The 14,130-nt window shown below is 42.5% G+C and overlaps 1 protein-coding gene across 3 annotated transcripts in view; it reads right to left on the reverse strand.

Annotated features, from left to right (window-relative positions):
* mpped2a (metallophosphoesterase domain containing 2a) overlaps nt 1-14,130 on the reverse strand; it is an 80,235-nt gene that overhangs the window by 9,101 nt on the left and 57,004 nt on the right. The window lies entirely within an intron of this gene.

The following is a 14,130-nucleotide window of genomic DNA, read 5'->3' on the forward strand; positions in this document are numbered from 1 at the left end:
GAGGTTAAATATTTTCAATCCTCCTCTTTATACTGCTGTTTATTCAGTAGTTGGCCCTACAAATGCTTTTTTTTTTTTTTACTCCTGCTTAACAAACTCAGGTCAACCTCTTTCATCTTGTCCCTGACACACACACACACACACACCTTCCTTCATTTACCCTGTGCAGAGCAGACTGTTTACCAAACACAGGTACAGGGCAGACTCTCGGCCACCTCTCGGTTTGTGTCTCATTCAAAACACAGATGAGACATCTGCTGTCCTTTTCTACAGCGGAGACGCAGCGGTACAGACCTCACAACAAACACTCAGCCTGGTAAATATGTGTATATGTGTATCTACTACTAATGACTGCATTCGTTCACTGAGCCCACAACCTGAATAAAAAAAAAACCCTCCATAAAAACACAGACTCGAGCTCTAAAGCCCTACTGCATCCCGTAGATATCGATTCTGTCATTTATTAAGACAGAATCAATTATATACTGATGATTTAATTCCTGACAATTCAACCTACTCAAGATTCAACTCTAAAGCCTCGCCAGTGAGAGGACCTAAAATGTTAAGTTCGTCCTGTGGTGCTGGGTGTCACAGCAAAGACTGATTAGAAAGTTAATCCTCTGAGAAGGATGAATGTGCTTCATGACAGTCTGCCCATCAGATTTTATATTTCTTAAGTAAAACTGGACGTTTTGGCTTAATGGTGACACTTAAGAAAAGCTCAAGAGGTGCCAGAAATATAAGGATCCTTTACAAAGTGTTATTACTTAGGTAATTACAGAAGATGTGATGCAATCTCCAGAAAAAAATATGAGTGAAATAAAACTTCTACATTACAGGTTTAGTGTCGGTTTTTCAGAGGCAAAAGCTTCTTCATGTTCAATAATCAGATAAGAAGATATCAATCCTAGACGAGACACAGAGAACAATTTCCTCACTCAGAGCAGCAGGAAACAGACCAGAATACAATATGGCGGCTACGAGACACGTTGGGGTTTAGATTAAGGCTCTCTGTCTGGATCATCTGAGCCTGTACGCCAAACTACTGGACTAAATGATCTTTCAGCGATATCGCCATGCAACCAAATGTCAGTAATGAAGATGCTGAGTGCTGAGAGTATGAAAATAAGACCTGGAGCCCCCAAAACATCCATTTAACTTCATCTTAACTCTAAAACTAGATTTACCCTCAACTAGAACCTTATAAAGGTGAGAACAGAGAGCCACAGTCCTGACGTCGGGTCCAGGTCTCTGCTCCAACAGCTTCTGTAACTCAGTGCAATCTCTCTTTTTTTTTTTTGGTCTGTCTGAACAAATGAAACATGCTCCTTGGATTAACTTTCCATATTCTAAGACAGACTGACACCCGCTGAAGCACTTGCTGTTAGAAGCTGAAACCTTCATGATTTTAAAGTTTTAATTCCTTCAGATTATCATGAAATAAAACCCCATTTTTGATACTATTTATGGCTGGTTATTTTTTAGCTGTATTTGCCTCCTGTTAGTACCTCTCTATGTAGTAGTTTTCATCGTTGGTGGTGGAGTCTTCCATTCCCAAAGTGGACTGAAATTGCCTTCTTCAGCCTCTGACCTCCTGTTATTACAGAACTAACTGCGGCCTTGACTCACCACTGACCTCGCCGTGACGTTTAACCTGCGATGGTTTAGAGCTTATAGCAAAACAAGAATATTGCATCATTTCATTTAAAAGGTTGCCGTCCTTATCTAGACATATGGAGGGAACCACACAACCTTCTGTAGAGTTTTAGCTGGAATTTGCATTTCTACAAATGTGATTTTGAATGAGATTTTCTTTCTTCAGGGACAGAACCTGAGAGTTCCAGTTTCACTTCAGCTCTCAACACTTCACATTAGAGACGGAGCATTATGTGTGTGTGTGTGTGTGTGTGTGTGTGTGTGTGTGTGTGTGTGTGTGTGTGTGTTTTGGTTGTGCTGAGAGCAGAGATAAGATCGAAACATATGTCTCAGGTAAAGTATGATCCTCCAGCTAAAAGCCAGAGAGAACAGCTGCACCCTGGGATATCAGCTCGGCGCTGAACACACGATGGGACGAACAAGCTGCACCGTGACCAGCTCAGAGATAACAAGAGAGAGAGAGAGAGACTTGAGAGTGTGTGTGTGTGTGTGTGTGTGTGTGTGCAGGTCCAGCGATCCATCGTGTCTGACCTCTAAGTCAGAGTGGCCCAGAGGTCAGCGGGGGGAGGGGTCTAATTGATCAACCTGTCAGAACCAATGAGGAGGGCCATGTTAATGGGACTTTTATAAGCCCCTCGGGACGCACCACCTGACATTCAGAGCTGTATGAGTATGTGCAAAGCAGGGAGCATGCCCTGTGTGTGAGCATGTGTGTGTATGTGTGTGTGTGTGTGTGTGTGTGTGTAATCCCAGAGCCCAGGTAGCCTTATTAAAAGGAGCCAAGTGGAGACTCTGGCTGGGTTTTGACAAATGGCCTCTCAACACCAAGGCCACCTTTGCAAACTTTGGGGACGAGGTAGAAGGCGAAGTCACAAGGGTGAAGGGGGCTGTGTTTGAGTGTGTGTGTGTGAGTGTAAGTGTGAGTGTGTGTATGTTTGTGTGTGTGCTCTGCTCTGCCCCAGCACTAATAACCTGTGCCTAGTGACTGATGGAGTGTGGAATGGATTAATCTTGCTGCAGCCATGCTGCCAAATGCCGAGGCGCTAAGGGTTAGCCACCAGACTTAGCCCGCTTAGGAAAGGCTACAACCATGGGGACGGGTTGGCGTATACACACACAAACAAAAACACACACACACACACACACACATACACACACTCTTTCCCCAGGGTTTGTCTCCATGCTGAGATGCAGCCAGCTGCAGTTTGACCTGCAGGCCACTAATGTAAAACAACCACTGCATCAGCCAGCAGACGCTTCATAGCAAACACAGCTGCTCTCCACGACCCGGCAGCTTCCAGCACTTCACTACATACAGGTCTGTGTGTGTGTGTGTGTGTGTGTGTGTGTGTGTGTGTGAAGACAGAGAGACAGACAGTGAGTGGGGAAAAAAGAAAGAAAGAAAGAAAGAATGAGAAAAGGGGCAAGTGCCAAACAATGTAGCAAGAAATCAAATGAGGGCAGGGAGGTTCAGAGTGTATCCCCCTGCCATCATTACATCTAAGAGACTTCCTCTTTAACCACCCCCCCCCCCCCCTCCTCCCTCCTCCCTCCTCCCTCCTCCATGCAACACACACTCACACACTCACACACAGAGAGTCTCTGCAGCCGGAGATACACTGGATTAGCACGGACATCAAAGCCGTCAAAGACTACAGTAACTGAAACTGCCTGTCTGGAAGAGCGTGACTCAGAGTATGCGTGCAGTGTATATTTACTGTAGGTATGTTGCAATTAAGATCAGAGAAAAAGTGTTAAAAAACAAGCCTCACAAGCTGCAACAAGAGAATTTTGGACATCTGTACTTAAAAATGACAAATGATTGAAAATCAAAATTGTTGCGGATTAACTTTATCTGTCAACTAATTGTTTCAGTTCTATTTAACGTAGTTTTACATGTATTTTTAGATAATGTTATTATGAAAAAACTGTAAACTACCCTGCAGAGCATCTTCACCTCAACAACTCATTTTAAAGGCATCCTTGTATAGGCTATTTGAATTTATTAATAGGATAGTCCCTTGAGATGTAGCTTCTTATTTTCAAGGTGATCCTAAACCCCCCCCACAAAATACAGAATATAACACAGACTTACAAATACATCGTTACATAACAAACATAGACTACAAATACACAGATACAGACAGCTCTCTCACTGTCTCCCAATCTCAGCAGTTCACACATGTTAAAAACAAATATAGGCCAATATGTTGTTAGAGGTGGGTTTTTTTTAACTTTCAAATTGTGATATTGATATATCAGGCTCAAACATCCAGTATCATGTTTGCTGTTTGGTGCTGGGCAGTTAGTGCACAGAGGGTTTTTAGAGCTTTTTCTCTTAAAACAGCTGCCTGCTGCGTCCAAAAACGACGCTATGAGAACAGTGAGAGTGAACCAAAACAGTAAAGTTGCAGCCAGACAGATAAACAATGAGCCGAGGGGAGCTGCAGAGTTTCTCCTCAGACGTTACACGTTGTCATTTGATAGATTGTTTTTAAGAAAACAGGTTGAATGATTGATGTCTGAAGGCTGAACTGATTGTGATCTAATAAATATTTGTGTGTGAAGTAGCTGTAGAGGTCGTAGTCTTGGTCGTACTATTACAAAGTAGCACGAAACCGGTTTGTTCCTGGTGTGTGTGTGTGTGTGTGTGTGTCTCCGCCTGTGGATGTGGCGGGTGGGGTTTAGGAGGAGCGGGGAGGTGTTATGGGAACACGGATGTGTCTACATGTGAACACGGAATCTAAACACTTTGAAATATGGATCTGTCAGGATGCCGGGCAGGTCTGGAGAAACTGGAGACCAGACTAATAAAGAGAGAGGGAATCTGGGTCCTATTCAGAGAGCCTGTATGGGAGCTGGGGGCAGGGGCCGAGACCTATTCAACCTGCTCTGAGACACAGGGACAAGGGTCCCATTACCCTCCCTCCAGCCCCAACCTTTATGAACTTGATCCTGGGGAACAATGTAGAACAGGAGAGGCAGAGCGGAGCGAAGGGAGTCCGGGAGGATAATATATCTGGGAAATAAGTGAGCTTTCCTCTGTGACAATAACTGACAGGCAAGGTTTCATTTCCCAGCTCCAATCCAAGAACCAGGGCCGCAGCCTTTTCTCTCAACTGATTTTAAACGGGACAAGGTGATCTGAAAATCCAATAGATGCACTTTGTTACACAGGTGTGTCTTTCAGGCTGTTTCAAAGCTGTACCCTCTTACTGCTTTTCTTCTTCACCACAAAGACTACCGCTCCGGGTCTGCAAATTAATTGAAAAAAAAAAAAAATTTGAAAAAACTGTTTGAACACGTCAAACTTTCATTTATGACATACAATACTGAGAGCAGATAAGGGATGAAAGAAAAAATTATTAAAAAGGACCATTGTGTGTTTTTGGCCTCTGCTAGACTTTTTGCCAATTCAAGCCCGACACTGAAGGTCTGCTACTTTTCAGACACAAACAGAATTTTAACAGAAAAAACAAAAAAAAAAAAACCCAAATTGAGATGCTTTGACATAAACTAAACCCCCCGAAGAGGTGACATTAGCTGCAGCATTCAGACTTCAAATCTTTGTTATTTTATTAAAAAGCTGTCCGAAATCATTCACTATTCAATATGTAGTCCACTATTTTTGCCCTCTTACTCTGTATTCTTATACTAGGCTGCAGGAAATGCTTCGTCACGTTAGTCTTCCTTCCCTGAATTTAAATATTTTTGCACACAGATCACTGCAACACCTCCCTTTAGGGTATATCTTTTTTTTTCTTGAGCTACTCGCATATTGTTAGAAGGAGCTCTTGATGCAAAGTATACAAAGAGACAGACGGGCATAACTGTGACTTTATAACTTCAGATTCTCATCAGGTGTTGGTGATTTGACTCCTTTTTTTAATTGGTTGTTGCAGCCTGTGGCTCTAGAATAAACAAACTGTCGTTCCGTATTGTGAATTTGACATCTGATGAAGGTCTGTGACCGATATGTCGCCTCGTTAATTAACGTCTCGCTACGGATGCAAGAGTTTAAACTTTCCCCCTGCGTGATTTAGACTGTGCAGCTGTCTGTCAGGTCTGCATTAGAGAGCACTTAACGTGACATAGTGAAGTTTTAACTTTTGACATCACTATGTTTTAACACGAGTCCACAGTCAAGAGAAGGGAGTTGTCTCCTAAGAATGATTTCATTATAGTTGACTCCATGTATCCCACAATGCAATGCCACAAATAGTGAATAAATAATGGCTACTGATGAGGACTCTCATGCTTAAGAGTTCACAAGAAAAAGAACTAATACACAACATTGTTTTTTGTAAAAAAGTTCCTACACAGAGAACAGTAAAAGTCAGTCGTTTCAGATTTCAGCCTCGCTAAAAAGCTTTAGATTATCAGATTATCGTTAGACAACTGCTGGCATATAAATCCATGCAACTTAGGTTTTATAAAAGACTTTGTTTCTAATCACTCTAGCTGACTTTCCTCAGCCAGATGAAGAGGAAACAGAGCGTACAGCGAGCTGTTGCATGACATATTACAGCTTTGATTATATTGGTATTTGTTTGTTCTGCAGGGTGGAATTACTCTCCTCCAGAGGATTATGAGAGAGAAAGCAGCAGGTTTTCACAGAGTCCTGTCAAAAGGCCGGGAGCACACCCTGCCTTGTCCCGACATGACAGGCCGACCGGTCTTTGCTGCAGAGGTCAAAGGTCAAGGGGGTGGGGGGGGAACGAGGAGGGGGTGTTTAAGGCAACAGGAAGGGCCACAGGGTCAAACCGGTGCAGATATATGGCACTCTGTCTGCGGCTATTGTCTCGACCTTACAACGAGTGGATGTTAGCAAGGGCACAGAAACGCTGTGGCAACAATAGGCACAGGAAAGCACGCAAACTGGCATTGTTAGTCTCATGGATTTGTATACAAAGAGCCGGAACACAGACAAAAACAAAACACACAAGGCAGCGTGTACAAAAGGAGCTCAGGAGTTGTACAGACGCACCCATAAAATACAAACCTAAGAAGAAAAAAAAAAAAAAAACGTCATGTTAATTTGAAAATCCATTTCCTGTGGGGCACAAAGCATATTTACAAGAGTTCCAAGAAGCACAGGTTGTTTTTCGTGGAAGGTTAAAGCCGGCAGCGACCCCAGCGATCAGTGAGTCGACAAAAAAAAAAAAACAACAATGTTGATATTTTATTAATCTTTTGAGTTCATGAGTTAAGTTCAGACACATATCTGCCATCTGTCCTTCGCTCGCCTACAGACAGAGACGGGAGAGAAAACGTTTTCTGCTCCAGAAACCTACAGAAGGAAATTAAATTAAAGAACTTCGTTTCCCAGACTGAATTCAAGGCTACTGTAATAAATGATTTCTTTACTAACAATTTATTCCTTCTTTGTCCTTCTTAATACTGACAGTTGTTTTGTAGCTTCCTCTGTCCTTCAGGTCTTCATACATTGTCATCTGCTTCTTGGTATTGTTCAGGTCTCCCTTAAAAAGGAGGTTGCTAACCTCTATGGGTAAATAAAAAAATGCAAACCATTCACTGCTTCCAGCTTTATAAAGTGTAAGGATTGTTGTTTTTCTGTATTTTATATCATTCAAACTGAATATCGTTGGGTTCCATCATCTTATTTCACTATTTTCCAACATTTTATTTGGAATAATCATCAAGATTCATTAATAATTGTTAGTTTCATCCCTCCAGATACCAAACTGGCCAATAAATCATCTCATAAATCTGCCATATTCCTCTAAATACTTCTAAATACAACCCAGTTTTGTGTCTATTGTTGCTTGTTTGCCTGACACTGATCACTGAAAGGAGGTCACAGTTTGCCAACCTTTTTTTTTATTTACAACACAACATCCCTGCTTGACACCTGGGTGTTCCTACCACCACCACCACCACCACCATCGTCGGGGGGGAGGGTGGGGGGTCTAAATTCAGCGAGTGGAGATAAGCAGAGTCCCGTCCTTGCCTACAGAAGCTGTGCAGAGGTCAGCAGGAAGGAAGGAAAAGTGCTGCAGGACGGTGTGAATGCTATCACAGCCGAGCAGAAACCAGTAGATAGGCTGCCCTTCTGTTTATGGAGCTGTCGTTACCGCGGTGATTGATGGCTCGCCGCAGACAATCCGCGTCTCCCTCGCGGGCCACACGGTGAGGTGGGATCGAAAGTGGGAGAAGCAAAAAAAAAAAAAAAGTGTGTGACGGTGTGTTTGTGTGCGGAGAGCACTGAGGGAAAAAAAAAAATCTTGAAAACCAATTACAGTCGTGTTGAACGTTAAGTCCTTTTTTCCAGAGTGCTCTGGTATGCTACGGTTTTCTAGACGTCCTTCACTGTGATATCTTTATGAATTTTAGTAAATACATCATTTTTATATCATCTTTTATCACTTATCTATCATCATTACTCATATCTATGACTGGATAAATCATGTCAACTTAAGAGTTGACTGTTTATTTATCACATTCAAACACAATTTCAGAACTTTTAAGTTCAATTTTGTCGCCGTGAGTTGAATAAACGTCCAACTCATCAAGTTAATTTGGCTCTTTATGCAGCTCCTCAGTTCATAACAGTATAAAAATAACAGAAAATCACAAAAAAACATATTATGTCCCCTTTAAAACAATGCAAAACATAATGAAGATCCATTTAAACCAGTCCCCCATACTCTTCTTCTCATGAAGAAGCGATCCTAGAGGAAACTACATTACACCCATATGTAACTCTTGAATATGTCATTCTAAAAACATGAGCTATACTGGCCTCCACTTTACTGGTTTCAGGCTTTCAACCAGATTTTGGAAGTTGGCTAATCAGCCACAAGAGCATCAGTGACATCGGTGACTGATTTTGGGCGATAAGACCTGTCTCGCAGTTGGTGTTCCAGTCAGAGCTCCGTGCAGGACAGTCAAGTTCTTCAACACCAAACTGGGAGACCATTTCTTTATGGACCTGGTTTAGTGCATGGTTTCCTCAAACTGCTGCTCCAAAGTTGGCAGTGTTTTTCTAAAATGTCACTGCATGCTGTAGCAGCAAGATTGTCCATATCTGGAACTAAGGTGACCAGCACAGACCATGAAAACCATCCACAGAACCTAAAGCGTATGTGTCTTAGTATGATCCTCACCTACAGAAATACATAGAAGGGACCAGGTGTGAAGTCTCAGCTGCTTTTAGAGGATGCCAACTGCAAAAAAAATAACACCTTGAACAGTCTGAATAATCCTTTACCTCATCTTTTTTTCCATTTCACTCTTAAATCATTAATGTTCTCTTCCTTCTAAAACTTGCAGGAAAACTCAATGGAGCTCTTTTCTCTCTATCAAAAACCTTCCAGCACTTAACAACTCTACTGTCGTGTCCAGACTTGTTGTCATTGATGGCATTACTTATTCATCGGAGCCTTTTTACCGTGCGCTGGATTCAGCTGTGCCAGCACTTAGGGTGGTGACCTTTCACACCAAGCTCTGCGGAGAATAATGGCCGGAGCAGCGAGATACACTTTGAGCTGAAATCTATGTTTAGGAAGAGAAAAAAAAATAAGTCACCGTGGTAAAAAAAAGGTGCAGCTGATGCGGGGCTGCCACACCTCGGGCCACAGCGGCGAGGGACACAGCGCTTCCTCTGCTTTTCAAATATTTATCCCCTCGTAGCGTGAGACACAGCATGGGACGGAAAACAAGATGGGAGTCCCGCTGGGCCCAGGATCTTCTAGCGTACATTCATATACAGCGGGACAAACACAACAAAGAAAAAACAAACAGATGGGCAGATTCAGATGTCAGAGACATACATGCCGCCCTCCCTCCCTCCATCCCCCCTCTTCGTAACCACGACCACAGCATTGATAATGATGGAAACCCACTGCTGCCTTCCTGCTGAAAGAGCAGCCTGGAGTTTTTTTAGCAACTTCTCTGTTGAGCGAGCAGGTAGCCTGAGGTCGGGTTCAAGGGGAGAACAGGGGACTTTCTACTGACAGATCACCTTTACTCCCCCCGGTTGGTTACTGAGCCATCTCGGGCTCCCTTCCAGGGGATTGTGATTGCATTTTATAGCCTCAAGCAGCTTCCTCATGTCATGTATCCCTCCTCGTGTCGCAGACATCTGGCTAGCTCTGGGCTCCTCTAGTCTCCCCTGTGCTCCCCGCTGTGCTCGATCTTTTGATTAAGCCTGCATTGCTCGTAATCAGACTCTGAGCTCTTCTTCCACCCCCCCCCCCTCCCCTCCCATACCTGCAGACCTGCTTCCTAAAGGCCAGGGTATGTTAGAGAAGAACTAGCTGCTCCCAACGGCCACACTCGACGGCGAGTGAAAAGCCGGCTGTCACAGAGAGGAAGGGGGATGCGATGAATGTTTAAATATGTGGATAAACTGCACATTTTCACAGTGTTGCACTGTGTTGTTCACATGAAAAGTGACAGAAATACTTGCGTAAGAGGGTTTAAGGGAAAAGTTGAAACCCTGCCATTTTTCTCACCTCCGTACACCTGGACAATAACTGAGAAAAGAGGGCGAGAATGTCGGATTGTAAGTTTCAGAGAGGAAGGTTTCTGAAGTACTTCCAGTGGAGAATACCGGTGCCTTAACTGCATGAAAGTCATATGACGACTGCATCTCCAGTCTTGCTTTGCCAATTTGATTTTAAACAGGAAGTTTGGGGCGGGATGTAAAGCAATTGAAAACAGCCACAAGGAACAACTATATGGTGTGTTAGGAAGAGGAAATGAAAAGGAAAGGTTTTCAGGGTGAACACCCCCCCCCCAAAAAAAAGAAACACAACCACGGCACTGGGTCCCATTCAGAGTCATGAAGTCAGAGGGTTAAGATGATGGTGGTGACCCATGTGGTAACTATATATATTCCTAACAAACCTGAAATGTAATCTGGATCCTTTCCCCTTGTGTCAGTGGATTTTTATCCTTAAACGACCAACCAGACATTCAAGTCCTTGTATCCCATCTGCTCCTTTATTTCAGATACTTCAACCTCCTACCATTAATGACTTAATGCTTTTCAAACATGGACTTTTATTATTTTATTATTACAAGTTACAATTCAGAGATGGAAATCTTTCAGATCGTTTCACGTCTTATTTTGAAAATCCATTTTTACTAGCAGAGGTCAGTTTTAATAAGATAAGGGGCTTTTAACTTATGGAAATCTTTTTTTCTCATTTGGTTAAAATGAGAAAGTCCTCTGGAACGTGTTTAAAGAAACCTTTGTTTATAGTTTTGTGTGGGTATTTTAGTGTGTTTTTCTTTTTTCATATTATCAAAGTAGAGGTACATTAATGAAATGAAAGTCCTTTTTGAGCTACTTCTCTCCCTGCACGTTACGTTTCATGTTATTTTTTTATGTCCTTTTGTTTGATTTTTACTTGTACTAACAAATAAAACTAAAATTCGGAGATAAAACAAGCAAACTTTCACAAATCGCCTGCATGTTGACTCACTGTTCTTCAGAAACACACTGTGCACCAAACAGTGTAGGATGAACTCTTCTATTCATTCACGCTCACTAACCTGTTAAATTGTGAGCAGCATGGAACCTATTTATTACCGCTTGCTCACCTGCCCCATCGCTAAGCTATTCATTATCAAGGTGACTAACCTGTACAGCCATTAGCAGCGATGCTATTCATATCCCGTTAGTTAGCACAGGTATACAGTTGACGGGCGATGTGCCATTAATTCTGCAGGTACAAAGGGAGACGTGACCCCGTTTCAGAGAGCTGCGGTGAGCTGGTGCACTGCCAGCGCCACGGCCGCCTTGTGTTTAACGGGGCTCGCGGGGGGAAAGAGACTGTGTGTGTTTACACAGTGGCATCTCTGAGCTGGTATTAATAATAGAGCCACTTAGCATTCAGAGGCACTGGTCTCAGCCACGCTGTTTGTTTCACAGGTCATTAAATTTATGCCGCAGCCCTAATGTTCATTACAGCAGCAAGCTGGCCAGGGGTCTGTAACACTCGCTCATTGTCTTTAATCCCCCGCTGTATTCCTCACGCCGGCTTTCTTTTCATCCCTCGCTCATTCTCCCTCTCACACATCTCAGTCCATTTGCTTGACAACAATCTTTTTCCTGCTTTAATTAAAAGGATTGCAGCAGTGTTTCCAGGTTCCTTGTCTTTTTCCCCCCCATTTGGACTTTCACTTTCACAACCGCCGCAAAACACGCACATCAAAAGCTCTATTTTCAACCAATTCCTGGACAGATAGCGTAGTGTGGAAGATATGTTTGTGTTTTAGAGAAACTACGCCCTTCAGAGGTGTTTTTCATCCACCTGTGAGAGCTGCAGCTGCTGCAAAAATGCTGCTGTGAGACCGGTTTTCACAATTTCACCTTCGTAAGGCAACGCTGGAAAGAAGAAGCTGATCTCTGTTCGGGCTTAACAGCTAATTCTACTGCGAACAAACCAAAGTCACAGTGTTGCAGGCTGGAGGTCAATATGATGACAAAAGGCAAACACGATGTAATAAACTCATTAGGGGACTTTACAAAGATTTTAGAGAAAGCTCAACTGTTATACAAGCTAACATGGAAACAATAAGAAATACATTTACGATACTAACATGACACTTTGACTAAAAGGAAGCTTAACACACACCCACACACACACACAGTAAATCAACACTGCATGGATCCACATTGCAGCCACAAACAGCAGCTTGGTCCCACATGTTCCAAACCACCCACCAATCCTTTCATTATTCCTTAATGCCACTGATTATTCTCTTTGGGGGAAAAAAAAACAAAAAAAACACAGCCACACAGTCCTGCATGAGAAAACACAAACACTTTAAGGAGTGAGCAAACACTCTGTTTTATCTAATTAATCCTCTTGAAAACGTAGCGCACTTTGAAGGCCGTCTTGTACAGCCGCCGCAGGAAAAGTACAGCAGCTGGACCGCAGAGGAAAACAGAAATGATTCCATACGGGAAGAAGTTTAGACTCTGGCTCTTCATGCCGACGGTCCTCTAGTGTCTCCCCGAAGAGATCAGACCCAAAGGACCAAGGTCTCAAAATGTATTTCATATCCAAAGATGAAATAAATCAACATTAAAGCCAAGGCTGCTATTTGAAGTTATAGAAATCGTTACACAGCAAATAACCTTTGGTTGAATCTCATTGCATGGTATTAAGGCTGGACAATAAAATCTCAACTTTTGTTTTGTCATTTTCAATCTGCTAATTTCACTATGAGAAAGCCAGAAACAGGAAGTCACCTGTAGACGCAGCAGCATGTAGTTTAACCAATCACGGCACAATTTATGTGACTCAAGACAGTAAACTACTGGCTACCCTCTACGTTACTTTCTGACTGAACATAATCTTTTTATGCTTATTGTAAGAACTTGATTTTCACAATTTAGACATTTTACACATCAAAAATTAAATGAATCAATTAATTCAACACATCACTCAGCCCTACATGGTATTTTTTTTTTTTTTTATACAACTGGAACTAAGGTGCATAACCAAAACCATAAAAACAGTAAGCTTCAGATTTCAGAGTCAGTCCCTCAGAGTTAAAGATGCAGGGCTTCTTTATAGAGCTGCACATTTATATTTATTCAACAAACACACAGGGACAATTCCACTGTGACAGAGTCAGTTTTCTACACCGAAAGCAGCTTCATCAGACCAGAATGCAATGCAGACGCCAGACATGTTGGGATTCTGACGTCCGGTGATTCATCTACGAGCAGAAAACATTTTGAGCAGAGCGGAACAGAAAGAAAAATTATTTCACTTCACCTCAACGCCGGTAAACAGAGAAGTCAAATTGATCTATGATGAATGTGTGAGGACGACGATAAGAGTTTCCGCCTCCTTCGTTATCATCACTGAGGTGCCCTTGAGCAAAGTACTTAACCCCCGACTGCTCCAGCGGAGCAGCTGATCAGTCTGAGGTTGTGTCCAGTGGACAGCAGGCTCCGGGCATGAATCCCTTTTCAATTTGGTTCCTAATTTGCAACAATCAAAGTTTTTGATAAACAGGTTTTTTTTTCCATCTTGCTTATCAATTTGATGAAAATGACTTTTCGTGGCTGAAGTCGGGCTTCAACGAGACACACTGCAGGAAAACAGTATTTCATACGCGAGGGAGGAAGTCCATCAATCAATCCGTGATGCTACGATATCAGATTTCCTGCAGCATTTTATTTATAAGTATTCACATTTCTTTAAAGTCCCACTTGTAGTTGTGATGCCCCCTGAGTTCTCTAGCGCTCTAGTGGTTTTATTCCAGTTGTTAGTTTTCCTTTTTACCAACAAGAATTGCAAATGTCTCCTATCTCACTTTAAATAACTGTTCACGGCTCCTGAATCTGTTGAAAGTCTTTATTTGCTTTCAAATAATATGAAGGGAATGACAACTGCAGCAGGATTTGAAAAAGAATAAGAATTGATGAGCTTAAATGGAAACAGAATCAGTAAAATGTTTGGGGTCCCATCTTTGGGAACTGCATGA

The sequence above is a fragment of the Thunnus albacares genome, chromosome 1 (assembly GCF_914725855.1).
Source record: "Thunnus albacares chromosome 1, fThuAlb1.1, whole genome shotgun sequence".
NCBI classification, from domain to species: domain Eukaryota; kingdom Metazoa; phylum Chordata; class Actinopteri; order Scombriformes; family Scombridae; genus Thunnus; species Thunnus albacares.